Source organism: Bos grunniens, chromosome 10, assembly GCF_055505025.1.
Source record: "Bos grunniens cultivar Pamir isolate PY7600 chromosome 10, Bosgru_T2T1.0, whole genome shotgun sequence".
NCBI lineage: Eukaryota > Metazoa > Chordata > Mammalia > Artiodactyla > Bovidae > Bos > Bos grunniens.
In genome coordinates, this window is record NC_141174.1 from 53,609,923 (window position 1) to 53,621,437 (window position 11,515).

The following is an 11,515-nucleotide window of genomic DNA, read 5'->3' on the forward strand; positions in this document are numbered from 1 at the left end:
CAGTCTTCTCTCTAGTTACAGTCTGGAAGTAAAGTCCATGTCACATATTTTAGGTTTTTCTTTCAGCAACACTTCATGTCCACATTCTAATTTCTGTTTCAGTCTCCCGTTACTAGGAAATAAGCCTACTTCCAAATATTAGAAACTTAGAACAGCAACAAATGTATTTGTTCTGATTCTATAAAGGGCAGAGTTCATGGAATCAGCTCGTCTATGGTCTATTTAGCGTTGTTTCAGTTCAGTTGCTCAGTCGTGTCCGACTCTTTGCGACCCCATGAATTGCAGCACGCCAGGCCTCCCTGTCCATCACCAACTCCTGGAGTTCACTCAGACTCACGTCCATCGTCAGTGATGCCATCCAGCCATCTCATCCTCTGTCGTCCCCTTCTCCTCCTGCCCCCAATCCCTCCCAGCATCAGAGTCTTTTCCAATGAGTCAACTCTTCGCATGAGGTGGTTAGGGAGACTCAAATGAGGCTGGAAGATCCATAAAGGCCTCCTTCCAGCAGAGTAGTTATTGACCTTCAAAGGACTGAAAGTGGAAGCTACCAGGCCCAGAAGTGAAACAGTGGCACTTCCCTGCATCCCATTGATCAAGGGAAGTGATATAACCCAGATTCAAGGGAAGGGGAAATAATTTCCTTTTCATAAAGGGAGTGATATATGTCTACATGAGTGGAAGGAATTGTTGGCAACCACTTTTGCATACAATCCACCACAATCCTTAAACTAGTAAGTGGCAGAACTAAATCCACTGCTTTTTCCATCACACCATCTCTCTCACACACCACCACTGCTTCAGTAAGAAGCAGGCTGTCTCTAAGTCCTCTACATTATATGGTTTAGAGTTTCACTAACCATAAAGCTGTTCTTACCTTGAAACTTGTTATACACAATCAGTATATAATAATGTATTATATTTGAAGACATGGCCAGAAGAGGAAAAATACCTATTTGGAAAACCTGATATCCAGAATATCAGAATATTCAGATATCAGATATATCACATATCAGAATATCAGAGTAATAGAAAGAAAAATAGGGAAAATGAAGGGGAGAACATCACCAAAAAATAACTGAAGACAATTTTCTAGAACTGAAGGCTATGAGGCTTTAGATTGGAAAAACCACAAGTAATGGAAAAACAAACCTAAGACACATTATCGTGAAATTTCAGAACACTGAGCGGGGCCAGGGGAAAGATCCTAAAAGATTTCAGAGAGATTTAAAAAACAACTCATTTATGAAGGGTAAGAACAAGACTGGCATGATACTCAAGACTCAGATCTTAGTTTCCAAATACTATTCCCAGTAAATAAACCAGTTCTTAAAGCAATGGCTGGATCCAGAGATGGAACAGAGAAAATCCATGGTGAGCTTTGTGCTAAATGACTGATGGTAAAAAATCAAAAAGACAAAAGAGACAATTTAAAGGAGTTCTCACTGGTTAAAACTGAGGGTTATTTGAGCATCATACTGAATAGTGATAGGAACTGATGATACACATTGAATAGTAGTAAAATAGAAAATACAGGAGTGGACAGCAGAAGTTCTTAATTAGAGAAGAATGCTAACTTATAAATGTATCAGGAAAGATAAATACAAAAAAAAAATCATTATTTTGCAACTAGAATTCCATACCCAGGCAAACTATAAATCAAGAATGGACTTCCCTGGTGGCACAGGTGGATAAGAATCCACCTGCCAATGTAGGCAACATAAGTTAGATCCCTGGTGTAGGAAGATTACAAATGTGATGGAACAACTAATCCCATGTACCACAGCTAATGAAGCCCATGTGCCTGGAGTCCATGCTTCACAACAAGAGAAGCTACTGCAATGAGAAGTCTGAGCACCGCAACAAAGAGTAGCCCCAGCTCACCACAACTAAGAAAGCGTGCACACAGCAACGAAGACCTAGCATAACCAAAAATAAATTAATTTTAAAAAGAACGCATGCATCATTAACATTTTTCAAAAATATTGTTTATGCCTACGTGCCCTATGTTAATTTCCTAACACTGCCGTGAACAAATTGCAACAAGCCTGGTGGCTTAAAAGAACAGAAAAGTACTCTCTTGCAGTTCTGGAAGCCAGAAGTGTGAAACTGAGGTAGCTGCAGGGCCACACTCCCTCCAGAGGCTCTAAAGCAGAACTCTTCTCTCTTCCAGTTTCTGGTGGCTCCAGTCATTCCTTCTGGCTGCATCACTCTAATCTCTTCCTCCTACTTCTCAAGGCCCTCTTTTCTCTTCCCGTGTTTTCTCCTCTTCTGTCTTTCAGAAGAACACTTCTCATTGGATTTAGGATCAATCTAGATTCAGTTCAGTTCAGTCGCTCAGTCGTGTCTGACTCTTTGCGACCCCATGGACTGCAGCATGCCAGGCCTCCCTGTCCATCACCCACTCCCAGAGTTTACTCAAACTCATGTCCACTGAGTCAGTGATGCCCTTCAACCATCTCATCCTCTGTCGTCCCCTTCTCTTCCCGCCTTCAATCTTTCTCAGCATCAGGGTCTTTTCCAATGAGTCAGCTCTTTGCATCAGGTGACCAAAGTATTGGAGTTTCAGCTTCAAAATCAGTTCTTCCGATGAACATTCAGGACTGATTTCCTTCAGGATGGGCTGGTTGGATCTCCTTGCAGTCCAAGGGACTCTCAAGAGTCTTCTCCAACACCACAGTTCAAAAGCATCAATTCTTCAGTACTCAGCTTTCTTTGTAGTCCAACTCTCACATCCAAACATGACTACTGGAAAACCCATAGCCTTGACTAGACAGACCTTTGTTGGCAAAGTAATGTCTCTGCTTTTTAATATGCTGTCTAGATAACTGAGGATAATCTTTCTTCATATCTGTAACTTATCTTCAGATCTGTAACTTAATTATATCTGCAAAGACTCTTTTTCTCAACAAGGAAATATTCACAGATTCTAAGACTGAGGATGTAGACATAGCTTTAGGGCACCACCATTCATCCCACTATACACCCTCATCTCAGGAGACTTCTGAATGGTGTACTTCACCAGAACAAGAGAATAAAGCAAAATTAGGAAGCAGTGGATTCAGAAAACAAGGGATTCAATGCAAAAATAAGTGAACAGAATTCCCAGAATGATGGGGAGGAGAGAACTTGGAATGAGAGCTGTGCAGCAGGCATTCAGGGCAACCAGTGTAGCTTGGAGAAGGGGACTAATGGCTCTAGCACACGTGCCTCGGAAACAGTAGGAGGAAGCAATTACCACAGGGGTTTCAAGTTACTGAGAAGAAATTAACAGCTCCATTGAGCATGATAAGGAAAACTATCAATGAAAAGCTCTGGGAAAACTAAAACTTGCTGCAGCATGCTATAAACTGAATGTTTATATCCCATCCATGATTCATATCTTGAAATCTAACCCTCTACATGAGGGTATTTAGAAATGGGGCTTTTGGGAAGTGAATAGGTCATGAAAGCAGAACACTCATATGAGATTAGTACTTTTATAAAAAAGTCCAGGGAATTCCCTGTTGGTCCGGTGGTTAGGACTCTCTGTTGTTACTGCTGAGGGTCTGGGTTCAAAATCCCAGCTCAGGAAACTAAAATCCCAAAAGCCACGTGGGTCCTCATCAGATCTTGATCTTGGACTTACCTACCTCCAGAGCTATGAGAATTTGTGGCAGTTTGCTGTGGCAGCCCAAATGGACTAAGACACACATATTATATTCTCCAAAGATGACCCATCCCAGATGCTCCGCTACAATTCTACCACTTTTCCCTCAAGAGGAGGAGGATATGCCCAGTTCCCTTGAATCTCATGACCTGTTGTGAATTATTTGACCAACAGAACACAGCATAAGTCATGCTGTGTGCCTTCTGAGGCTAGATCATGATTGCATTTCTACTTTGTTTACTTGAGACATTTGCCTTGGAATCCAGTCACCATTCTATGAGGAAGCACAAGCAGCCTATGGAGAGGTTCCAAAGTCTACGGCTGACAGGCAGGACCAACCTGACATAAAGCCATCTTAAAAGTGGGCCATGCCAGAAGCAGGGCACTCAAAAGCTGGGGCTTTGGAACAACCCAGAGGGATGGGGTGGGGAGGGAAGTGGAAGGGGGGGACACATGTTCACCCATGGCTGATTCATGTCAATGTATGGCAAAACCCATCAATTATCCTCCAATTAAAATAAATTAATTTTTTTTAAAAAAGTGGACCATGCCAACTGAAGTTGAGTAGAGACAAACCTCTTCCACCAAGCTCTGTCCAAATTGCAAATGAGTAAGCAAAACAAATGACTGTTTTAAGAAACTGAATTTGGAGGTGGTTAGTTATTAATATACAGCCAAAAGGAGTTGCCATGAGAAGATAATGAAAACATAACACATTATGTTATGCTTAGGTTATGTTTCTGTAATTTTAATTCTATAAACAACATTAGAGAAAAATAATGTAATCATTTGTATGTATAACATAGGTAAGGAGTAAAATATCTCTTTTCATTAAAACATAATAAATGCTACTTAAAACTGAAAAATTAAGAAACAGTGGAATGTTATTCAGAAATAAATTGGTGAAACTCCACAAGAAATAGCTGCAAGTGCTGAAAATATTTGGCTTCTTGGAGCAGAAATTGTGAGTACTGTGGATGAGGGTGAGTAATTTCTCTCTGTGTGTGTGTGTGTGTATGCTGTCACGGAAGATCCAAATTCCTGACTTCATTCTGATTATTTTCTTTAGCAACCTTTTTCTTCAAAGTGGGCAGCAATATACTCAGCTAAAAGATTACAATTTTCAGCTTCAAGAAAAGCTCCTTAAAAAGAAAACAGCAGTTGACATGGTGTTTTGGTTTGTTTGGTCTGGTTAGTAACTTTTACCTGAAATCCCCTTTCCTCCCTACTTCCTTTGCCTAATACTTGCTGTGATATCTGGAGCTCTTGCAGTTACTGTGGGCACTGAGAAAAACTAGACGATGGAAACTAGGCACAAAAGATGGAGAACAAAAACCTTGAGCATGAAAACAAAAAAGCATAGGGCAAAAAGTCAAGAGGAGACTGTTTTCCTGATGATTGTTAAGCCATGAGTTCAATCCTGGACTGCTTTCCTCCAGACTTCTTTTACATGAAAGAAAAAAAATTAATTTGTACCTTAAAGTACTTACATTCAGTCTCTGTTACTAACAAATAAGCTGAACACTAACTTACATAGAATTATATAGAAATCTTGTATAAATATGTGCCTTGTACAACTATTCTCTTGTATAACTTAGCTGAAGATAAAAATTAGAAGAGGAGGGAAGATGAAAGGAAGAGGGAGAGGGAGAAAGGGAAGGAAGGAAAGAGGAAGGAAAGAAAGAGGAGAATCAGAGAGAATGAGTCAGTAAACAAGAATGGGGCTTGGAGTGAACCCAGTCCTGGGGTCTTATTCTGTGTCTGCTTCTTTGACAACCTCAGTTTTCTCACTTGTGATACTGCAAGACAAATGTAAAGATTAGACAAAGTATTAAAAAGTGCCTAATGTATTGTACTGTTGCCAAAAAAAAAAAAAGGGGGTATTTCATTGGCTTTTTGAGTTCTTCCAGCATCTAGCCCTGTTGAACTCATGGTAAGTCTTCAAGAAACTTGTGTTGAATTAAGGTGCTTTCGGTGTGGACAAACCACAATTTGAGATATTTTTCAGGGAAATGTATGCCTCTTTTTCCCAGTTGTAACATATACTTTTGGTCTCAGCTCATTCTATACAAGGCATCCAGAAAAGCTTTCCAAGAAATAGTTCTGATTACATGACCCCTCTCTGGAAATCCTTCTCGCTCCCCACATCTTTCCCTTCACTCCCACTTTGCACCCCTGCCAATCACACTCATGCCTCCACAGGCCTTTCTTCAGATTGTTTCCCTGCCAGGAATGCCCCTTTCCACTTTCCTCGATAGTGAGTTTCTTTCCCCCCAAGCCTCAGAGCAAGTATTTTCTCATGAAGGAAAACCTTTCCCAAGCTCTTCAGGTAGACCTGGCTCTAATCTGTTTCTCTTGATATTTTTGTGTCCCTCTCCTCTCTATCATTTTGTATTCTTATTCTTTTATTTGTTGGTCTCGGCAACTAGCCAGGAGCTCCTTGAGGACAGGTCTTTGGTTGTGCTGACACTGTTTTTACCCAGTACCTGCTGTTATTGTATTTCTCTCCACAAACACATTACTTTGTCCTTATTCAAACTTAAACATACCTGTTAAATATTAATGGGCTGTTAGTATCCAGAGTGGCTGGAAATGGCTGAAATAGGAATTCCTAAATGTTATCAGTGAGAAGACAATTTAGGAGTATCTATCAATATTAAAAATGTTAATACTAGGGAATTCCCTTGTGGCCCAGTGGTTAAGACTCTGTGCTTCCAATGCAGGGGGCACGGGTCTGATTCAGGTGCTGTGGCCAAAAATAAATACAATTTTAAAATTAAAAAAAAAAAAGTCTTGGGGGCCCAGTGGTTAAGAATCTGCCTTGCAATGCAGGGGACACAGATTCATTCCCTGATCAGAAACTAAGATCCCACATGCCACAGAGCTACTGAGCTCACACACCACAACTTAAGAGTCTGCACGCAGCAACAGAAGATCCCGCATGAAGCAATGAAGATCCCGCATGCCACAACTAAGACCCGACGCAGCCAAATAAATAAATATTTTTTTAAATGTTCATACACTTTGAGTGATCTTGCTGCAAGAAAGCTATCCCGAAAAGGGTGTATCTTATATGATCACAACATATGTGTGTAAGGATTTTTATTGTAGCGTTAAAAGACTAATATACCCTAAATGCTTATCAGTGAGCCTAAATTAAAATGATAAAATATCTGTATTATCAACTGAAGCTGGAATAGATCAATACGGACAGTTTTCAAAAATACAGAGTAGGGACTTCCCTGGTGGCCCTACTCTAGGCTAAAGCTAGCCTACTCAGTGGCTAAAGCTCCCTGCTCCCACTGCTGGGGGCCTGGGTTCAATCCCTAGTCAGGGAACTAGATCCTGCTTGCAGCAGCAAAGATCAAAGATCCTGCATGCGTCAACTAAGATCCGGTGCAGCCAAATAAATAAAATTTTCTAAAAAATTTAAAAAATATAGAGTAAAACAAGAGAAAGCAGAATGTCAGTGTAGCCTGTGTCTTGTTGGCATGCTAAGTTACAATACTAATATATAAAACATTATAAAAACAGATTTGGCTACAAATATCCACCCTATTGTGATGATTCTTACATTAAATTGCTGAGATATTGGGATGCTTCCTGAGCCATCATAGTGGCATCTTAGTTCTTACCTCAGCACATTTTGCTGCATTTTTATGGTTTGGCAAGTAAGAGGATAAATATTTCAAATTCTCCCAGCCTCTATCATTCCTTCAAGCAGTATTTTCCACAGATGTTGTACAACATATATACAAGTATTTGGTGCCAAGTGTCTGGAATGATCTTAATTCTATAATAAAAAATGTATCTTTTAGTCATAAGAGTTTGCTCAAAACAGTATTCATCATAAAATAAAATGTTTAGTGAGTATAAAAACACATAGAGATAGCTACACCTTGAACATTTTCATCTTTATTAAATATCTACTAGATACTTTTTTGAGTGTTTTGACTATTTTTAAACTTTAAAGACCTTATGATTTGTGAGTTAAAAAGTCAATTAGACTAATAATACTAATTTTGAGTATTTATATTGTTATATATGTATATTTATATTTACATATGTGTGTAAGTGTATACATATATTGGAGGGATATACACCAAGCTGATACTGGCTAGCTCTTGGGAAAGAAGAAGATTGGTGTATATGTGTAAAGGAGAATGCTCACCTTTTATTTTATACACTTCTTTATATTACTTGATTTTTGTTAACAATGAATATATGTTACTTCTTTAATTGTAAACATGGTTTACATAGAAAAAATAAATATAGCTAGTGAAAAGAGGGCTTCCTTCTTTAAAGGAAGATTATGATTATGACATATTAAGATTATGACAGTCTGTGCCAGGCTTTGGGGAAAACTTCCATCTTCTTGATGGTATTTTTCAAATATATTTAAGAAAATACAATTAAAAAATAATAGAGTAAAAGTTATATCACAGCACCCTCTGTGAAAAACTCAATCTGTGAGAAAACCATCTAGTAAAATTTCATTTGATTTTGATTCTTCTGATCATAATTTATGATAATACAACCTATGCAGGGCCAACGCTTACACAGTTCATATACTATACAGAAATAAAAAGGTTTGCTATACAAACTGATATAATAAATAAGATATATTGTGGCATAAGGTTTGTGGAAGGGTAGATTAGACTTCTTTATTCAGATAACCTTTGTCTTACTTGTAGTATTTTATTTCAGGGCACCATAACTGCTTATGTATCAAGCTGTACCATCCGACTGGGAGCTCCCTATTCATCTTTGCAACTCCAGCACCTGACCCAGTGTGGGCACATGATAGGCTCGTCATCTTTCAAGGTCTGACTTTGCCGGACTCTTCTCTATTGCTGAGTCCTGTGCTAATCATCATCAACCTCAGGAGGAAGAGGTTCTGGTCCTAGTTCTGATCCTAATTGAGTTTACTTGAACAAATCATCCAGGATCTATGATTCTGTTTCTTACCTGGAAAACAAAATGAGGCACTTTGACTAGAAAATCTTCAAATTATCTTTTAACTCTAAAACTCAATCTTTAATATGCAAATATGACTGATTTAGGCACATTAAAGTATATAAGCACATGGATGTTACTAAACAGAAACAGGTCTTATCTATTCATTAAAACAGACCCAACAGGATTTCTAAATGGATATATTTTGAACAACAAAATTACATCTCTTTACAGGGAGATCAATAGATCATTTTTTATTGAATACAATTGGCCACCTTCTTTCTCTGCATTCCATTTATGTCCAGATTAGGAAGTGTACTCCTTGTGCAACTGAATATATTCATATAAAGTTGTTTTAATTCAGATCTTTGAGTCATGAGACCCCAGCATGTTTTTCATCCCTAAGTTATTCAAATGCATAGCTGTGACTGAGAAACATCAATTTAAAGTGAAATAAAGCTGTTGGGATATTATCAAAATAAAATGAACTAACAGGCAACTGTTGAATCTCTCTCATGTTGCAAAGGACTTTAGATTTTTAATAACCTGAACCTGTGATAACATACTTAGGTAACTAGATACGGGACATTATGCTGGGCATATTCAGATGCTATCAGCATTGATTAGGTTCAGAGTCCTCCCCATTTTGTAAGGGGACATTGGCAAAGAGCAAGCAGTATGAAGCTGGTTTTGCAACCTAAGAGGCCAAAGCTGGTGCAGGGATGCTATAGAAGGATGTTGGAAGCTAGGAGAGAACTAAGCTAGGCATCAAGGGAAGAGCTAAGGACATTATGATCTTTTAAAAATTTTAAAGGACAAAAAGCAAAGATGAAATCAAGGTTATGTAGCTGGAAAAACACAGAAGCAAACAGAAGGAGAGAAGGAGCCTAGCAGACGAGCTCCAGGTGAGCTGACGTGGCGTCTTGCCACACTTGCCTCTGTGGCCAACGGACAGTGATACCTGGTGGCCAGGCTTGGTTGATGTGAAGAGCAGACATAGACGCTGAATCATCTCTCCCACTGCTTCAACCAACAATGCAAAAAAAGAAGACAAAAAGGAGAGGAGAGGAAGAAGATGACGGTGGAGGAGAGCACTGTGAGGGAGGATACTGTGACACGGGGGAAAGGGCTGAGAGTCAGCACTCCTGACCTTGACATACCTGCCACCGCTCACCAGCTCCACCTGAGTCTCTGCACCCAGGGACTAGGCATTTTAGCCCAGATCTTCAGTGAGGCTCTCGCTAGCTCTTAAATTTGTAAGACCTAGTTAAAAACAGAGTTTAAAATTCTTTAAGACTCCATTAAAACAATCAGTGAAAGATTCATCATCTGACTTTATTACTCAAGCAGCAGGATTTTAGTTTGACTCCTTAACACTTTGGCAACTGGTTGTCCATGGGCCCTTGATAAGAATTCCTGATTGCTTTCTAACAGGGTGGATCTCAGGACTGTGTTAGAAGCAAAAGGCAAACAGATGGGTGGGCTGCTCTAAACAGCTCTGGTTGCACTTTTTTTCCTTTTCTTTTTTCAAATGAGAAGTTAGTCTTCCCCAAATCCCAATGCTCCACTCCCTAATTTGGAGATGAACCAGATGATTTCACTGGTCTTTCCCTTCTCTGGTTTCTGTGACTCATCAACTATAGCAACCAGGGTGGGGTTAAAATAAACAACGCTAATGCTCAGGTTATGCTGTAGCTCAAAAGGAAGGAATCTGAGAAAAACTGTTAAGATAGTCAAAGAATGAAAAAAAAATAGGACTCATAGTACTCCTAACTCATTCATCTTTCCCAGGAGGTCATCCTATATCCAGTGCCCCCATTTTTCTTCTTTAATTAACAACTACATGAATGTTTTGTTTATTGATGTGTATATTTTTCTATGAAAACTGGTAAAATGGTTAATGTAGTATAGAGAGAAGCCTACTTGATTTTGATCACTCACATCCCCGAAAAAGCTCCAGAATCTATCTGACTATAGAAATCAAGGCAAATTCATTCCATTTAACCAACATGAAGTATCCACTATATGCCAGGTACTAACTAGGGCAAGATTCTATATAGCAGATGCATGACAGGAAAAAACACAGTAACTCCAATTTCAAGATCTGGTGGAGGTAAATGAATAATTGTAATTTCACAAATGTATCAGAAATGAAATCAAAGTGCTAGGGAAGCCCAGGAGCAGTTAACCTTAGAGAAAGGAATGAGATAGTTCCTCTTGACCAATGCATTCAAGGTTACTCATAGCTATTAATACTTGAAGTCATTGTGAAAGCATAAAAGAGGAAATGTAACACATACCAAAGTATTCCATATCCATGTGAAGGATCAAAGTACAGAGACATAGCTGTTAATTCTTAAAAAAAATCATTCCATTACAAAAAAAGGCACAGAGGATTAGTCACTGGAGAAGGTGTGTCTACTTATTTAATGACACTATTGTGAAAACTGTGGAAATATTTTTGAAAATTTTTCACTTAAGTGTTTCCCTCAGAGCCCAAGGCAAATCCTGGTCACTTGAGAGTTTTCAGGAACAACTTTGAGACAAGGCTCATGACTCAGAGAGTAAAGGGAGCAGAAGATACTGCCAACAGGGGTTAAAAATGCATGAAGGGGTGATCAGGTCCTCGTTGGATCACGTTGTTCAATGGATGAGTAGTATCTTTTTTTTTTTCTAGTTTTAAGGAAATTGATTGTTCTGATATGAGGTCTGAAGTCAGCCCAATGAGGTTTTCAGAGTTTTTGAGATACTAAATATTCACAGTTATGTAATGCTATTTAAAAGTGGTTTCTTCCTTTTTTTTTTTTTTTAGTGAAAATGTCCAAAAATATAGTGGACTGAAATGGAATCTTCAATAATGACATAAATGAGGATTGAGGTATTTATATACCAACAAAAATTCTCAAAAACCCA

The 11,515-nt window shown here is 38.8% G+C and overlaps 1 long non-coding RNA gene across 4 annotated transcripts in view; it reads left to right on the forward strand.

Annotated features, from left to right (window-relative positions):
* The window catches only part of LOC147364549 (uncharacterized), a 29,747-nt gene that overhangs the window by 4,879 nt on the left and 13,353 nt on the right, over positions 1-11,515 (forward strand). The window contains exons 3-4 of one of the 4 annotated variants that reach the window (XR_015134649.1): positions 8,354-8,470; positions 11,415-11,480. The exons of 1 other annotated variant lie outside the window; for it this stretch is intronic. This is a non-coding gene — a long non-coding RNA (uncharacterized LOC147364549). The remainder of the gene's footprint in view (positions 1-8,353; positions 8,471-11,414; positions 11,481-11,515) is intronic. 2 more of the 4 variants (XR_015134651.1, XR_015134653.1) reach the window with 2 other exon arrangements.